The 19,663-nt window shown below is 36.8% G+C and overlaps 1 pseudogene across 1 annotated transcript; it reads right to left on the reverse strand.

Moving 5' to 3' along the window:
* Positions 1–3,105: 3,105 nt before the first annotated feature.
* LOC147474561 (proteasome subunit beta type-7-B-like) lies at positions 3,106–5,140 on the reverse strand (annotated as a pseudogene). Its single transcript, XR_015209661.1, has 7 exons — positions 5,029–5,140; positions 4,605–4,666; positions 4,386–4,528; positions 4,214–4,312; positions 4,076–4,145; positions 3,888–3,992; positions 3,106–3,670 (listed from the first exon to the last, which is right to left on the reverse strand). The product of XR_015209661.1 is annotated as a proteasome subunit beta type-7-B-like (transcript).
* Positions 5,141–19,663: the final 14,523 nt, after the last annotated feature.

Below are 19,663 nucleotides of genomic sequence, written 5' to 3' on the forward strand. Positions count from 1 at the left end.
TTAATGTGATGACGTTCTTTTGCATAATGGAGTCGTGATGGTTAAAACAAAAGCATATTCTTGTGTGATCGTTGAAGCACTTCCCATGAGATATCTTTTGGTGAGAACCATGCATGTTCTTTTCCATTGTATGGTGTCGCTTGCATTATTAGGTAAAAAAAGAACATGCATTGAGCTATTTTGAGCAGACTTGAGCATCGAAACAAAGAAACATATTCAGATAGACCTTTGCAGAAAAGGTGTCGATCCACAAAAGTTCTTCATTACATATATAAAGTCACTCGGTAGAGTGAGTAAATAGAAATTTAACAATAAAAAAAAAAGTATAAATGGAATGACTAGTTTATAGAATCCCCCATGAACCAATTTGCAATATAATCACTCAAAAAGTTTAGCCAACATACCTCATCACCAAAACAGATAGGAACTTTGGACGTTAAATGTGCCAAAATATATGTAGAGAGGAACACCTTATCAGTTGCATCCAATAACTTGTATCATAAATACCCCAGAGAGTTTTCCACTATATATTCAGTGGAGGGGCAAAGTTCAAAATAGCATCATCAACCACACTCAAAAAAATTGCTAGCAAGTCTAGCTACTGCTTAATTCGTTACCCCCTAACCCATGATGAATCATGTAACTGGTAGCTTCCTACTTATATATTTTACCATATTAAGACAATACCAAGGTGCATGTCATCTGCCATCAACTATGTCACGCCCCAAATTTTATAATGACTGATTACCAAAGACACATGGCATTTACAGTCATTATAAAACTCGGGACATGATCAGACCAACTAAGCAAAACCCAAACTAAACAAAGACATAATAATCTTACAAAATTTCGGTAGAATCTCCTCTGTATTTTCAATATTTCATAAACTTAAATCCTGTCATAACCTGAAAATCATAATAATATAGATATCTTATTGTTTAATCCAATTACTTAACCGTCTTGACGAATGCCAGAACAGTTAAATAACCCTTACGCCTCGAGACAATTTAGTTCCTTCCCTAAGAAGGCATTAGTTTCTCTAGCGCGTCTAAAATGTACTAAAAACATTGTATAATTTACATCATGACTGTTAGTTCCTCTATATATTGTGAGGCGTCATTTTATCAAAGTTATTCAACAAATAAAATAGATTTAGCTTGTCCAAAAATCTTTATATGGTAATCCACCCCTACAAAAAGGTTAGTATACTTACCATCCTGCAAAACATATTTATATTGAGTCTGAACTAACCTCCACATTAGTGCAAATCACCTTCAAACAACCATTAGTGCCTGCTTCCCTTGCTTATAGTTCTCTAAGTGAAAGCATGAATTTCATGAATCCCTGTCAATCTAAAAAAGTCTATATACTTAAGGTCATAGGATCAAAATCACAGCCATTTACATATATGCAATTTCAAATTGGAACCAAAATAAATGTAAATGATCGAAATAGCAGATGAAAATGGTGAAGGAAAATTATCACAGGAAAATATTTAGAAAGGTAACTTTCAAGCGAAGAGCAAAGTACTTAAACATTTAAGTTAAAGAAATTAAAGTTGGTGTGAAGAATTCAACCCCAATGATAATTAAACAGAACTCAAAATCTATAAAAGTTTCGAGTATCCAAAATCCTTAACTTAACTTGACCAAGTATCAAAAGCTTTCACTACAAGAAACAAAACTTAACTTTTCCCACGGTTTTGGACCGTCGGAGGACCGTGGGCTTTTTGTGCGTCTAAAATGGTATGTCGACAGCCATAACCATCGGTAAAGCCCACCAATAAAGACGGTCTGTGCATCGATAATTGCCATCGGTATTGCCACGGTCTTAAACCATAGGAAAAGTCGTCGAAAAAGGTCAGTATTTCCCACCGTCTTAGGCCGTGGGGAAAGATTTGTTTTACAGATGGTTAGGGTCCGTGGGAAAAGCTATTTCCTACGGTCTTAGTTCGTGGGATTTGTTGTTTGCGTCGTGAATTTTAGTTTTTGGCTGGTTGTTATTTGACCGTGGGTAAAATCAACGACCATGGGAAGAAGTGCATTTGCGACAGCTATGGACCGTGGCAGAGTTATTTATTTATTTTAAAAAATTATTGATATTTTAATTCTGCATATTGATAAAATAATTAGATTACTAAAAGAAAGTAAATCCTAAAATGAAATTCAGCTAAAGAGAGACAATGGGTGAGTATCCAATATGGTTTCGAGCTTCAGAACAGTTGAAGGTCATACTGCATGAGAGTTGGTGAACAATAGGAGTAAGAACTGAATGGGCATCTCTTTGCTCCAGTTTCTCATGCAGCCAGTTGGAAATCACAGCCACAAACAAGAACCACTTAGCAGGAACCTTGAATCTGGGTCTGCAATTAGAATAACCCCAACTTTTATCTTTATATTCAACCTCCAAAATCCTTAATCCAACTTCACATTCTCTTTAAATTAAAATTCACTGGTTAGCCTATACCACATAAGAACATCATTACCTTTCAGCACAAGAATGAGGGTCTGTAGTTTACCTTGGATATCCCAAACCTCCGAATAGGAGAGATACAAAATCCCAAAGCTTCATTGGGTCAAGATTGGTGATAAAGAAAGCCTGCATATGTTCATATGTTAAGAAATGTGAATCTATAAGGACAGTCGTTTATAGAAATCTCCACACAAGATTCTCTATAAGGTAGTACCTTTCCCGCCGCAAAAGCAGTCCTAGAGCGCAAAGCTTCCTTTGCGCACACGTGAGCATGGCAACGTTATCAATGTACGTGAAGTCACAAACATTTTCACCAGTTCCTACAATAAACTGGAATGGAACTCGATCAGGTCACATGTACTAAGTGCTAAGAAAATCAGTACGTGAAGTCACTAGTACTGATTTTGTTGATAAAATAAGTGCTAAGAAAACCCAAGTCACATGGGTTAGAACTCATAGAAGTGCTATAATACACATAGTTCCATTTCATAAATTTCAGTTAAATGTATCTGTTCAAAGAAAAAGTATAGACCTTGGCCAGACCAGATTTTGCTGCCCTTAGGAGAAATGGTACGAGTTTCACATTGCCTGGTCCAAAGACATTGCTTGGGCCTTAACCACGATAGTTAATAGCCCATCAGAACAATTTGCAAACAAGACCAATGGTTCTGCCTGAGCCTTTAAATCACTAAGTGTGTCCCCAAACTGTACCATAGATAGAATTACAAAATACAAGTTTAGTGTGCATCAAGCAAATTTAGCAAAAAAGAGAGCATAGCCTTTCTAGAATAAACAACATACTCTCTCAGGGTATGGCAAAAACCACTTTGATAAACTCGGCAATGTCAGCCTAGTCATATATCATATGAATAGCCTTATAATACAAGTACAACTATACAAGACACTAAATGGCCAGTAGAAAGAAAAATATAGCATAAATTACACTAGCACAAATTTCAAAATAAAGTAAGGTAAAAAAATGCACTTTGGTTCGTTGCTTATTTATATATTTATTTCGAGTTGCAAATACATCTCTAATTATTACACATGAGAGGATAACTTACTTGTAATGGAGTGCCAGCAAGAAGTAAACGTGTTGGCAGCGATATCTATCGAGATCTCGCGCTAGAATTGATTCCCTGTCTTCCATTCATTGTGCTTCGTCGATTATGATATACTTCCAATCAATTCTTGATAGCTTCGACCGATCGTACATAATAAACTCATATTAGAAAAATTCATCCATGAATGGGAAGAGACTCATCATTTCAGACACGAATATTACCAAACTTAAGTTGCAGATATATATTTTTCTTTGTTCTTTTCATAAGTAGCAGATAGTTGAATATGCTAAATTTCTTCATGTTAATTACATAAGCAGAGAAGCATAGTTAATAAATAGAATGCTAACTTACAGAAAGGCCTTCTTTGTAGTTTGACTCAAACATAGCCATTGCAGCCAAAGAACCTGATCCCATTGTCGCATAAGGAAGTGTATCAGTCGAACCATGAGGATAGATCTGCAGAAAAGATCAACATCACACCCCAAATACATATCTAAATTGAACTAATTATTCTGATATCAAGAGCAGTTTAAACTCACATTATGCAAATGAGGTCCAGTAATATCAACTCCACCAAGTACCAAAGCAGCACTCACATGTCCTTGGTAACTAAACAACAATCAATACAATTAGTCCTACTCCAGTTGTATGCATAAGGGATGGAAAAACGTAATTACCCGAAAAGGTGAGTCTTTAATAGTGTAAGAGTTGTAACAACCCTGGACTCACGGCGATTGCACGACGGTGTAGCTCAAGAATCTGCGAAGTGACCATGTCTACAAATGGACAGAATAAAATGCAATCCATACCAACTAAAAAGACACAAAAAAAATGGTGATAATGTATTACCTGTAATTGCCTCAATATTATAGAAAGTCCGGCTCCCACAAGCAATATATATTAGGTGCCATATAATGAATCTTCTCACAATTCTTATCAACAACTATAGGTCCCTCAGTAGCTCTTGTATCTGCTCCAAGTATAATTCCATCCTGAAATAAACAAAAGATTAGTTAATTAGTAATTATTATTATTAATTAATTAAAAAGTTTAGTTTTAAAATTGGACCTGGAAAACTAGGCCGACGATAGTGGTACTAGTTTTGCGATAAGTTGGAGGTTTTAAATCAGCTTATCGCAATTTGTTGTTGACTAGATCTTTTGATTCACAATATTTTCGCAATGGTTCCATTTCACAAATCTAATATAATAAAATCATATTGTAAATATATAATTCCAATTAGAAACAGAGAACTCTTTTCATATAGAGAAAATATTTTTGTTACTCTGTTGCATAACTTGACACAATTATTTAGAAGTTGAAGTTACCATATCGTGCTCCAAGTAACAACATCCTTAACCGACATTCTATCAAATATACTACTCGCAAAATTCAGCTCACCGCATTTTACATAGTAACCAATTCATTTTGCACAAACAAATCTCATTCAATATAACTACCTTCAATACCTTTACCAAAAAAAAATAACTACCTTCAATACACTTATGTACTTCTTTTCCAAAACTCAAATCCAATTCATAACCACAAGCTTTAAAAACAGACGAGTAAGTAAACTTATCCGGTTTCACACCTAATCCAACCATTTGTTTATAAACCAAAAGATAGAAGATCTATTCCAAATGTAGACGGACCTATCCATTAAGTTTTTCCTTCCCATGATCTCGCCACCGGTTTGGGCTATAAATGAACCAGTAACCTATAGTTGCTTCTTCCTCCCTTAGCTTCCGCTTCGTGCAACAACGCATCCAGTAACCACCTCGATGCCAACCAAACTTTACTTAGTGAACTTGAAATTTTAAAAAGAGTGAGATGTAAATATTTCAAAGTAGAATAGCACATACCTATGTTTCAACATTCCTTCAAGTCGCCACCCTTTTCCCTCCTCCTTTATTCGGGCTTGGGACCGACAATGCAAATAAATTTGCATTGGCTGAGTTAAAAAGGGGTTAGTACAATTGAGTAGAGTCCACCACCTAAATATCAAACACATATACATACATACATATGCAAGTTCCGCAATGAAAAAATAAAAATAAATAGATAAATAAGATAAACTATTCAGCACAATCTAAGATCATATCTGGAAAATATTTATAATAAATCGAGATCTCGCGCTTAACAAGTGTAGCAATTTCACTAGACAAGTGATGTACACCCTATTTAAGGGAGCAAGGCTGCATGGTGTCTTCAGTTAGTTGAAGAACAATTTTCTCACCCGATTTCAACCTTTTCGAAAGCGGTATAGCTGGGCCTCTAGTATTACCCGACCTTCGCCGTGAAGTGGCAGACATACCTGATCATAAAATGGGTGGAAGTCAGAGAAGCAAAATGTTATGTAGCCTAATGCTAGCAAAATAAGGTCGCAAAATATTAGTAAACATTTCATTCCTGAGGATGGCAATGAACTTTGAGGTAATATCCTTGTAAATAACACATTGCCTGCCCCTGGGGACTCCTAAAGTGGAACTGAACCATGTGATGTGCTGCTAACCATTGTAAATTGCCCGATCTTAAAAAAAAATGTATTATAAAACAAATAATCACACATGAAAGTCACTACTTGATGAAACTATTCAACTAAATAACTTTAGTTACTAAGCAGCAGCCAGTGGACAAGTCAGTTGCATACTCACATCCATGCAAACAAACTAAAAAAAATAAAAATTAAACCATCAACCTCTTTTATTAAAATCAGCAACAGTCACATTTGTCAAGATTATGTAAAAGATTGATATGAACATACCTGATCTTAGAATGAAAGATGTTGCCTCATAATCCCCACTTTAAAGCCTACAAAAAAGAGACACCAATTTAAACGATAGAAAGGGCGCCACAGTAAAAAAAATTGAAAAACCAAACTAGTTCCTAGAACAAAGCAATGAAGGCTTGCAAAGTAGACAACAAACACCAAGCAACATCTTTTCAGCCGTTTCTTTTAGAACCTTCTGTGCAACCTAATTCTTCGCGATAACTTCTTTTACTTTGTGTGAACTAGTGGACTGACGGAGGTATTTCTAAAGGAAGAGAATCAACCACACCAATTGAGATCGAAATGCCTATGTTGCTTTCCAAACAAGCAAGCAAGGAGAGCTGTAATCTTCATTCAGTTAAAATATTGATTGTTAAGAAAAATGAAAATTAATCTAACCTCTCAAGTCTCCATCTAATGTTTGATTAAAAGAAAAAAAATAGAGCAAAAAAATTGAAAAAGGATATTCTTCCAATTTTAAAATTAAACGCTAGAAAAAAAAAATTGGTGCTTGAAATTAATATTTTACTTTAATTACCTTGTTGAGATGAGGGGAGAAAGAGAAAAAAAAAAACATAAAAAAAAGTGAGTGGTGGTGGGGGACGAAGCTAACTGGGGTAAGGAGAAAAGATAAGTGGCATGGTGGTGGGGGAATTGTCCAGTATCTTTTGTTCGATACTTCTCTGTGTTGAATTATTTTGAAAGGGAGAAGCAAACACCCAACATTTTAGAGCCGTACCCCACGGTCAAAATGCGTGGAACATGCCGTCAAACTTAAAAAAAACGTACCCACGGTTTCTATTTGTGGCACCACCCACGGCCCAAGTAAACAATTAAACTGCGGCTAAAAGTATTAAAGCTACGGAACAAGGAGAAACCTATTTGCTACGGTCCAAATTTGTAGGAAAGTATGCAAGGGTTAATGACCGTGGCTAAAAATACCGGGTAACCGTGGGCAAAAGTCCATTTTCTTGTGGTGTTTGTAGACTTTTGGTATGCATTGGGGGTTACACTACAATTATGAAAATTAGGTGTTTCTACAATGAATTAATCATATACCCTATAATAATACATGTGATTTGCATAGAATATGTATTTAATGAAACATCAAATAACTACACAAATTATTATTTAACTCAAACAACATGCAATGAAGCATTGTTTTCTCAACGGTGGGAGCATACCTACCAGTGTAGTATGCTGGTGATTGTAGGCCCTTTTGAACACCTTCACATAATGAACTGTTTATTTTCCAGTAAAAAAGAGGCAAGAGCACGAATTATATTTGTAATAAAACATTTGACATTTTATACCTGGACCTTTTCACTTTCTTCAAAAATTCTTGCAACAAAAGATTTTTAATCATGAGTTCGATGAAGAATAGCTCAATCAGTATACATTTGATTGTGTTTGGACTTTCAGGTGAAAACAAAACACATAAGAGGAGATTACTTATTTGTGAGTACATACCTTCCAGCGATAGATTAAGATGATGAATTGCAAAAAATATGTGACTAAACTTCTATGGGAGAGAGAAGAAATTGATACTTGCCCTTTAACTACAGGAGAGATAAGTTTCAATGCTAAACCTTTGAGTTCTATCCGTTAAATAGTGATTTATATTTTATTGTTCGAAGGATTTTGACAATTAAGACCCCAATTATTTTCTAATCCTACTAACACGGTGATCGATGCATTACACATAAATGATCATATGACCTTGGTACACCTACAATGTGGTAACTAAGTTTCCACTGCAACCATTCCCTTGAAATTGAACGAATCCAAATCAAGACACAGAAAGTCAAATATGAACACAATTGAGGTTTACAAAGATCAATTAGTACCTTGAAATACAACTAAATGGTGGTCAAACTCTTACAAAGTAAATAACACTAACTATATCGAGTAATAATAGTTTCAAACTCTTTCTATAGGCTGACTCTCTGAAGACTTTACTATCGTCCATTTCTATAGCCATTTGAATCACAAAACACGTAACTCCTTGAAATTAAAAATTAGCTATTACCTTTTTATCTACGTTTGGCTAGCATGTAATGATATGTCCCAAGTTTACTCAATAAGGAAATGGGTAGTGGCCTAAAGAAAGTGTCACGGTTGACTGTCCTTCCCTTAAAGAGCATGGGTGGCTTGATTGAATTTATTTATTTAAAACATGTGTGTTTGTCTAGACTAAACCAAGTTGTCACGACTTAATGACAAAAAGACATTTTGAACCTAACAATTCAACTTCCAATCCACTACAAATATCAAACTATAAGAACGGGATTATATATGCATTCCCCTTTTATAAGTAGTATCTCAAATTTTATCTCTAAGTACAATTTCATAGAGTCAAATGTTAAGAGAGTAAAGCATTTGCATAGTTCCCATATACCTCTAAAGCATTTTATGATTCAGGTTAGTATAACTATACTAAACTTTAATTAAGTATCTTTAACTGAACAGGAGCATCTTTTGAGTCACAATACCAATTAATATTGTCTTCTCCCTTGTTCTTTCCTTAATCTCGTTACTATCCAAACCAATTTTTTTGACAGACATACCTAAGTGTTAATTGTGTATACGCTACAAATATTCAAGCAAGACCAAGTCAAATGTGTTAAGTAAGAACCTGAGTTAGTACTTGTAGGAGTATGGTAGGTGATAAGAGCCCAAAACTGTAGTTTTAACCCTGTAACAGTCATACTATTAGACCAATTATGTGAGTAATAATTAAGAGTTAACACTGATTATGTGTTTTTATGCATTTCAGGCTTCAAAGTCCATTATATGCAGAAATGTGCCACTTTAGCGAGATAAAGGAGCAAAGGTCGGTTACTAAGGATTTCCGTGATTAAATGTCAAGATTCAAGAAGACAAAGCCTTTTTAAAGCCCGGTCAAAAGCTGAAAAGTCGACGCGGGCAGAAACATCACATAAGTCAGCAGAACTTTCGAAGGCCGTATCTTTGGACTCAGACCTCAGAATGGGGCCTACCTTATGTCAAAACGATCGGCTCGAAAAGAGCTTTCGAATGGTCTAAGCCTTGATCCAATCAGAGGAGCAGAAGTGGACGAAAAGTCTGTTGAAGCCAACTGCAGCTGAAGAGGCCTTTCTGGACTGAAAGAATTGGGTTTTGGGCCTGATTCTCTGGCCCAAAACATGGCTCCAAGCCCATGCACGATTTTTAGATATGAAAGTATAAAAACCAAAGATTAACTCTTTGTTAATGGTAGCTAGTTAGACCTAAAACTATAGATAATTATAGATCTAGTTTTCATGTAAAAAATTAAGTTTAGTTTAAATTTAATTATTGTTTTAGATTAAACTCTTAGAATCATTATTCTTCATTAGTTTGATAAATAAAATAGCTAGTTTGTCAATTTCGATTCTTGTCATTTACAATTGTTTAGATCTAATTTTCTTTATTACGTAGATAGCTAGACTTAGATTAGTTAGATTATTAATTTAGTATTTGAATCATTGTTTTATTATTCATTAGATTAATAAAATAGTGTTCTCCATAAGTTAGTTTCATTTCCATTAATTGTTTAGTTTCAATTCGTAGATTCAATTAATTGCCATTATTAGTTTAATTCAATTATTGCATTAGTAGTTTTGAATTGGGTTTAAACAAGCAAAGTTTCAATCTTTATATCATGTCTTGTTTGAATTCCATTGGGAATGATAGCTTGATGATTCTCGGCTAAACCTCCATTGATGAAACCTTGATTCCGATTATCGTAGAGTCGTCGTAATTTCCTTTCCACTCTAGAAACGATTAGTTGACCATGATAATGGGTTTAATCGTTCACATACTAGTTATGAATTGGTAGAAATGTCATGTGTAATTAGGGATTAGGAGTAACCATGTTGTTCGCGAAGCGATTCAATTCGGATTCTGACGATTAATGTCGTTAGTAGGATTAAGTCGAGTTAAGGTGGAATCAATCCCCTCTAACTCCTTATCATAGAATCAACGTAGCATTCCTATAGTTGTTCTAATAGTCGACTAGTTGCATCTTGTGGGTAGTTGCATCGTAGTCTAGTTGCAGTTGCCGCCGTAAATCTCTCATTAGACTTAGAGTAGATTACTTATACGTAGAGAACACAGAATGCGGAAGGACTAGGAGTGGAACGAATCACTCTACTCCACTATATCTCATAGGATAGAGAGTAGAAACTTTGATAAAATATAGGCACGTAAATAGTTTTAGTTTACTTACGTTTTGAGTTTCATCGTTCATTTCGTAGGTAAACTATTTATTTTTATGGTTTATCAAATGGCGCCGCTGCCATCTTAGTTTTACTTTCGCATTGTTTTCCTAGTATAAGTACTTTTCTTAAAGTCCCATTAAACCCACCCACCCTTGTTTGATTCATACTGTGGTTGTCCGTTTCAGCATTGAAAAGTTCCGCGAAAAATACGGAGCGACCGGCTTCAAAATGGCACACCGCGCCCATAAGCCTGGAACCTTGAGCGCGACCTGCCCCCATCTCGAGCGCGACCCGCCCTAAAACACTGTAACTTGGAGTTTACGGGCTGATCGCAGCGCCTTCTAAGCGAAAGCGGCAGCGCCGACTGCTGACTTTTGCCGAATTCCACAGGTTTGATTCAAACTTTGATTTTTCAAGTTTTTCAGTGTTCTAACTTGTTATTTACACTGAACACGCATAAACAAGACGCTATTCATAAGCGAAGTGATAACTATCAAATTTAACTAGTTTACCTACGAAATGAACGTTGACCTCAAAAGGTAAGTAAACTAAAACTAATCTTACGATGCTTTATATTTATCAAAGATTCTACTCTCAATCCTATGAGATATAGTGGAGTAGAGTGATTTGTTCCACTCCTAGTCCTTCCGCATGCTTGTTATCGCGTGTAATTACTCTACTTAAAGTCTAATGAGAGATTTACGAAAAGGCAACTAGACTACGATGCAACTACCCACAAGATGCACTAGTCAATTATTTGGACAACTAAGGGAATGCTACGTTGATTCTATGATAAGGAGTTAGAAGGGGATTGATTCTACCTTAACTCGACTTAATCCTATTAACGACGAATCATTGTAATCCGAATTGAACTATTTCGCAGAACAATTGGTTCTTCCTAATCCCTAATTACACATGGCATTCCTACCAATTCATAACTAGCATGTGAACGATTAAACCCATTCTCATGGTGAACTAATCATTTCTAGAGTGGAAAGGAAATTACGACGATTCTACGATAGTCGGAATCAAGCTTTCATCAAGGCTTCTCAACCCCATCTAATGGAGGTTTAGCCGAGAATCATTACGCAATCATTTCCGATTAAATTTAAACTAAACATGATATAAAGAATTGAAATTTACTGATCTAAATTAAACAATAATTAAAATCTAATTAATAACTAAGAATTGAATAACAAGTAATAAATGAATAAGATCTAACACAAATGTAAATGACAAGAATCGAAATTGACAAACTAGCTATTTTATTTATCAAACTAATTAAGAACAATGATTCTAAGAATTTAATCTAAAACAAGAGTTGGATTTGAAATTAAACTTAGTTAAAAACAATTAAATAAAAACTAGATCTAGAAGCTACTTTAATGGCTACCTTTTACTCTAACCTATCTACCATTAACTATCTACCATTAACTATCTACAATTAACTAAGAGCTAAGCTTTTGTTTTTATACTTTTAGATCAAAAAATCGTGCATGGGCTTGGAGCCATGTTTTGGGCCAGAGAATCAGGCCCAAAACCCAATTCTTTCAGTCCAAAAAGGCCTCTTCAGCTGCATTTGGCTTCAACAGACTTTTTGTTCACTTCTGCTCCTCTGATTGGATCATGTCTTAGACCATTGGAAAGCTCTTTCCGAGTCGGTCGTTTTGAAATAAGGTAGGCCCCATTCCGAGGTTTGAGTCCAAAGATATGGCCTTCGGAAATTCTGCTGACTTTGTGTGCTGTTTCTGCCCGCGTCGACTTTTCAGCTTTTGACCGGGCTTTAGAAAGGCTTTGTCTTCTTGAATCTTGGCCTTTAATCATGGAACTCCTTAGTAACCGACCTTTGCTCCTTTATCTCGCTAAAGTGGCACATTTCTGCACATAATGGACTTTGAAGCCTGAAATGCATAAAACACGTGTCGGTGTTAACTCTTAATTATTACTAACATAATTGGTCTAAAAGTATGTCATTTATAGGGTTAAAACTACAGTTTTGGGTTCTTATCAAACCACCCCCAAACAGCATTTTGCTTGTCCTCAAGCAAAGATGAGAAATTAGAATAAGTGACAAAAATGGAGTTCTAACTACTCGTTTATTTGAGTCGCGATTGCATTGACCATATGCAACAAGGCCTTAAACCACTAGGAATTCCCTAGTGGATGAGTTATAGCCTCGTGAGAGTTTTTCGATGAAGGTACTCACAAACTTCATCTATACTACAACGACTAAGAAATAAAACTATTGTTTCCTTATTCATGCTCTAAATTATCTATACCTCTCATTAGCAATGCATATAGAGTAATCAAGTCAAAACCTAAGCTAATATATGCATAATAATCAATCATCTACAATAAATATATATACAATGAGTAATACTATGAAATGCCTAGCAGGTTAGTTTTGAAACTTCGGAATAAGCGTCCTTAAGTAGGTTCTCACAATAATAGTCAAGATACAACACTCGATTTTTCCACTCAAGTTTATTTACTCTAGTCTTGTGATGGGCACACTTTACCTTACAATCTCAATGACAACAAGGAAGCCGGAGTCGATCAAACACATCTGCCACTTACTATCACACTAACCTATTCCTAATTGAGCTAGAGGTCTTTATTAGGTGTTGCGGGGATTAGGAGATGGTTGAAGAAGGAAGGAAATGGATATTCAAAAAGGACAAGTCTGAGATAATAGAGTTTTCATATTATGTAACTTAGAGAAAACCTTGTTATTTTCTTTTGCTTCTATGCTTTGTTTCCATCCCTAGCCATATTTTTCCTTTTCTTTTCTTTGGCTTTTGACTCCCTTTTCTTCTATTTTTGGAGTTTTTATTTATTTCTATTTTTTTTTTCTTTTCCTTGGATGGAAACTTATTTTCTTTATTTTCTGAAGCAATTAACTAACTTTTGTTTACACAAGTTTTTCTCTTCTTCTTTCTTCCTCATTCTATTCTCAGACTTATTCTAAATTGGGTAGGTTGATTTATTTTTTTTATTTTGTTTTTGTTTTTGTAATAGGGTAAAGGGATTGTGGTTTATGAAAGGCTAAAGAAAGGCTCGGAGGGGCTTAATTAGGGAAATAATTCATAGGTTTGAATTTTTGGCTATATCGATCCAAAAGGGCCTAAATTCTCGCTTAGGATATGGAATAGTGATCAAGCAAGTGGACGTCTGATTTCTCTATCCGGATTTTACTTCTCCCTTGTGTCATTTCTCAAATGTTTTAGCTCATATAAGGCTTTAGGCTATATTCTCACAGGATTTGTAGAATAAGTACTCTAGCCTAGATTTTAAACTTCATCGCTAACAATCATAGATACTCATGTAATATATTTATAGATAGATGCAAAGATTATTACCTACATATTAACCTAAGTTTCTAACAATTATTCTAATGCAAAAGCTACATTGAGACTTCTAGATTGTTAAGAGCATAGAGAAGGAAAACAATACCACTATTCCTAAGTGTATAGCATGAACTTATTTATTTATATTTTTGAATTTTTAAAATTTTAACTAGAAAACAAATGCATATTAACTCTATCTATATCCTAACAGATGCCTTAATTACACGTGTTTCTATGCCCCCAAACAAGAAGCATGCTTTGTCCTCAAAGCATTGTAAATAAAGAGGGTAAGAAAAATACCATTGAAACGTGTGAAATTCAAGAACATCTGCAAAACAAAGTTAGAACGTACTAATAAAGGAAATAAAAACTGACGCAACTCTATACGAGTTCTACCCATTATGGGGTTAATAAGAATGAAATTGCTTGGGACATAAGCAGACACTAACTAGAATGAAACTTACCTTATCTCCCGCATTACTCATCATCTTCCTCATCCTCTTCTTCCATAAAGAAGTGAGGTTCCTTTGCGTCCTGCCATGCCATGATAATTTGCCAGGCTTCCCGCCATTTATCATCTATTATTGCTAACCTATTAAGAGCCACTTGGTCTGACGGGGTGTAGGGTGCAACCTGATGAGGTTGTATCCTCCACCCTTGCCAAGTCATTGCATGGAAAGATCGAATAATACTATTGGTGGGTCGTACAGTGTCGACCGTAATCCAATCCGTGAAACGTGTACAAAAAACAGGAAAGAAACATAGCATAATATGGGAAACTAGAACAGGCATAAGAAGGAACTTATGCCTCATGCTATGGGATCGAGCTAAACTAGACATCAAGGTTCGGGGAAGGTCATGACACATACGTCCCGTGGCTAAAGCAAGGAAAATGCTGCAAGTGGCATCATTCACAAAAGAAAAACGCCATTCCCCTAAAATGTTTAGCATGATCCAAAACATAACAGTTCCTATGTTCATGGACAGGCTACCAAAAGCGACGTTATAGTCCCCTTGGTCCTCGATACAGAAAATTCCCGCTCCATACAACTCATGCAAAAACTCATAAGTGTAGACATACATATTATCTACCCAATAGCACCATGGGTCTTGTATTTCAGCGGGCATAGCAAGTCCAAGAACAAATGCTAGCAAGAACCTGGTAATTTCCATTGGTTCATTATCAATGTTGATGGAGAACACTTGTTCTCCATCTGGTCTTTCAAAGAAAATGCAGTTATCATAAAAATAAGATGCTAGTGTTGGAGAATAAAGTGCATCCGGTCTTACCATAAGCGGCTCCCAGCCAACGTATGTGATCGCCTCGTGAAACCAAGCACCATAAGTAGTGCTTTGGAACAAATCTTCGAAAGACTGTTCCGGTATCAGTGTTGGAGATGTCATCTCAAAATTACGCTCTGGAATAGCTGCGAATGATCCGGATACTACCCGCAGAAAACTGGAAATTTTTGGTCCACGGAAGTCGTATGCGAGTCGCTCTCGAGTATTTGAAATTTCTAGTGTTTGGCTGGTGGTCGCTCGGCTTGAAAGCGAAGTCGCGCTCGACAAAAATGTGAAAAAAAAATATACAGAGCCTTGAAAAGCGCTTTCGGAGTTCTTGAAACTTCGGAAAATGAGCAAAGCGAAGGAATCGTGGGGAGTGAAAGGTGAATGATGGAGTTTAGGTGTAGTGTGAGTTGTGAGTGTAGAATGTATGAAGTTTATATAGGTTTTAAGTTGCTAAAATGGATCGGGAAGTTGCCAAAAGTATTTACGGAAGTTTCCGGAAATTCTAAAATTTCCAAACCCGAAAACGGAAACAACTCATTATCTTGATTCTAATTCAAACCTAGTATCTTTTAGGTTGAATTTATGATAGAATCTACCTATTTAATCTAGATTTCATCCTACCCTTATACTTATTCCTGGATATGCCTAAACGGCCATATTTTCACCTTGACTCCGCAATAAATTCTAACACGAGGGTTATCTAAAAATCATGCTGGAATAGATAAAACCACCCCCAAACAATTTGGGAAGGTGGGATCAATATTAGACAACCACGCATAATAAAAATAACTGCATTATATTAAAATTTTCATTCGGAGTACATTTCACTACAAAATTCAAATTACGGAAATAAACTTACATTAAAATAAATAACAATAATGAAACTACAAATAAACATAAAAACATCAAACGATGCTATCCCTAACTACTCGGCGGTAGCGGAGGGCACACGGTCCGAGATCGCTCACGGGCTCTCGATAGCCGGCACCATTAGATCTTTCGGCAATGGCGCTCGTGCCTCGATGGTGTGTCCTCAGAAGGAGAGTCCCCGTGAGGTGGGAATCGTGTAAGCATCTCTGACCGGAACTGGTGCTAAGCTTCTAGCTCGGCCCTCATCTGTTCCCACCTCTCGTCCTCTCTCTGGGTACGGCTCGAAGTTATGATGCATCATTGCTGCCGAGTCCGGAGGTCTTTGCAGATAGTGTTAAGTTTAACGCGATGCCACGATGAATCACAGCCATGCGTTTACGATCGACAAGCACCTCTCCAAGGCATCCACATCAAAACCGTCAAATCCTCCTCATCCTCCGAGGCATTCGATTTCCCCGGCCTCCTCGGATTCGATCTCCACCATCCTCTTCTTCTTCTTCTCATCCTCAACCAACCTCCAAACTCGTTGGACGACTTCTTATAGATGCGAGTGTTACGGTGTAGGGTGATGTAAGTCCTATCGATCGCTGAGCTGCTCTCAACTTCAACATGATCTTGGTTATCAACACGGGGAGAGGGGGCCGGACTTCCCTACTCCCCTAATCATGCTAAGTAAAACTCCAAGATGCGAGAACTCATACTTTTGGTCCTCGAGTATCCATAAGATATGGAGGCAGTTCAGGCCGATGTCGCTGACCTTCTCCTTCCCCAGGACGTTCCGACCAATCCACTGAGCTGCAGCCAGCTAGTTGGTCCTAAGGGAAGCCTGTCGAACACAATGCGATCTCGCATTGTAGTCCCCTCCAATAACTGTCTCGTTCATCAATGGCTCTACCCCATTATGTTGGGACTCCTGCAGGGTGACATCCAGATGGATTCTAGGCGGAATGCCTAGAATTTCAGCCAACAACCCAGTCGTCACTTCCTTCCTCCTCTTCGCCACCACAACAAAAATCCTAGTCCCTTCCAACTCCCTCGTATTGTAGAATCGTCTGACTAAGTCCTCGTGGTAATAGGCTTCGGTCGAGTACCACAAGCTATTCGATCTCGACCGATCATTTCGTCATCAGAGAAGAGCGGTAGCGAAGTGGTTGCCGGTAAAAGCTTGCTCCGGCAAAATTCGTCGTTGTTGAGCCATTGGAAGTTTGGAATGTAGTGGGAGTTTAAATGGGATGTGGTGGTGGGATTTAAATCGACCGAATCGAAGCGGTGGTGGTGGTGGTGGAGTGGTGGCGCGGCAGCACCAAAATTTGGAGTTTTTGGTGGTTTTTGGTGATGTAAATCGGTGGGGGTTGTGGTGGGAAGCTTTTAGAGTCGATTTGGGTTGGGTATTGATTGTGGGTGTGGGTTAATTTAGGTTTTTTTTTATTATTATTATTATTATTATTATTATTTTTTTAGGTTTGTTTGAGCTTTTGGGCATTAATGGCGGATGGAGAAGAAGATCGCGACTATTGGCTAAGGTAAGGGCGCGGTCGCGCTGTCGGTGGGCGCGGGTTGGGCGCGGGTCGGGCCCAAGCCCAAATCGAAATTTTTGTTTGTTTTTTTTTTTTTCGATTTTTTGCGAAACTTCAAATCAAAATTGCCGCTTCGTTACCGATCCGATTTTTGCGAATGAGATATGGAAATGATCAGGAGAGAATTTCCAATCCACTGATCCATAAAACACTCTATTCCGACCGTGGATGACATGTAAGATAGTGGAAAATGCCTCGAAGTGCGTGCATGACGTACGTTATGCGAACAATTGGACTCTAAAATCATGGATTATGTCAACCCGAATCGTTATACAATTAAACAGCCTAAACAACTCTAATGGGACACAAACATTCTAGGACGGAAACACGAACACCCCACCCCAAAACAAATTTTTTACAACGGAGCTTAGAAAATTTGTTTTTAGCAGTGGGTCTTTTAAAGTCAGATTCCCGAGACTTCCTATATTACTATGTTTATTCTTTAATATATATATATATATATATATATATATATATATATATATATATATATATATATATATATATATATATTTATTTTATTTATTTTTAATTTTAAAAAGAAAACAATAAACAAGAAAGACATAATTCACCCCATAGAGAAACATGACTCAAAAATCCGAGAAAACATGCAAGAGTGGAAAACGTGAATTATGTCAAACGTAGACTTAGGATCCGGTACTTACAGCCACACACTCCATAAGGAGGGCCCGGTTACCTTAATGGTGCACTCACCAATATATGGAAATGAAAGAAAATGCACCAAACACAAAAGATGAGTCATTTATAGTCAGATACTTGAGACTTTATCTAAACGTATGTATGAACATGCAGTTTACCATATATCAACAACCAAAATAGTTGTGGATCATTCCATAAATAAATATCACAGAAAACATATCCAAACACAATCAAGCACCAATATTTCCTATGACACAACCTAGTGAAATGAAAGCGAAGTCGGATAACCCTATTACGTAACCTAGCATGCACCTTCTTTTTCATTTTTGAATGAGTGGGTGTTCTAGTAAATAAGTGTGGAAAAGTGAATGGTTGTGGAGAATATGGTGGATATGGATAAGTTGTAGAAAGACAACCTGTAAACAATGAGGATGTGGTTTTAGCACAAAACTCATTCATTGTGTATGTAGGGACTGTCTCAAATCTGAAAATAAAGGTGTCAAATGGGTTGTCCTTCTGAAGTCCTTGTTTACTAGGTGGATTTAAAAAATTATGGAGCACAGGAGAAACAAAAGGATCGAGTGCAAACTCGAGATTCCTTTCAAAGGGTGGTAGGAGGGAAGTCGAGGTGGATGTTGTGCAAAGTAGTTCTTGATAGGGTGAATCATCACCTGCTCTAAGAAACTCATCGAATTGCTCATCTAGATTGGTCATATCCTCGTTACTATGATAGTCCTCTACATCTTTGAGAAAGTCATCTATCTCATCCCTCATCCGTAATATGTGTATCGACTAGTGTAGGGATGGAAATGTTGGAGTCTGATCTTCCAAAGGAAAGATATTTGGGCATACGATTATCAGGGAACGTGTTGTTGAAATAATCTCGAGCAAAGCTCTCGATCATGCTAACCTCTCCATCCATAGACGAATCGGGTAACTGTGTCTTTGTTTTAAAAACATTGACTTCAACAGCAAGATGGCCAAAAGACATGGACATTGAACCATCACAGCAATTAATGAGTGCATTGGCAGTTGCCAGAAAAAGACGCCTTAAGATGATCGGGACAGAGTCGTTAACGACTTATGTGTCGAGGATGACAAAATCAGCCGGATAGTAAAAATCCTGAATTTTTACCAGAACATTTTCGACGACACCCTTAGGATACTTAATAGACTTATCAGCTAATTGCAACGTCATTTTAGTGGGTTGCATCTCGTCTAGACCTATTTGTCTATACAAATAAAACGGGAGTAAGTTAACACTAGCCCCCAGGTTTAATAACGCGGTCGTCGTATAAGAATATCCTAAGGTGCATTGTACAGTAGGACGACCAGGGTCCTTGTACTTAACAATTCCATTATGTTCAGATAAAGTTGGGAATTGTTCTGTTAA

This window comes from Coptis chinensis, chromosome 9, assembly GCF_015680905.1.
Source record: "Coptis chinensis isolate HL-2020 chromosome 9, ASM1568090v1, whole genome shotgun sequence".
Classification (NCBI taxonomy): domain Eukaryota; kingdom Viridiplantae; phylum Streptophyta; class Magnoliopsida; order Ranunculales; family Ranunculaceae; genus Coptis; species Coptis chinensis.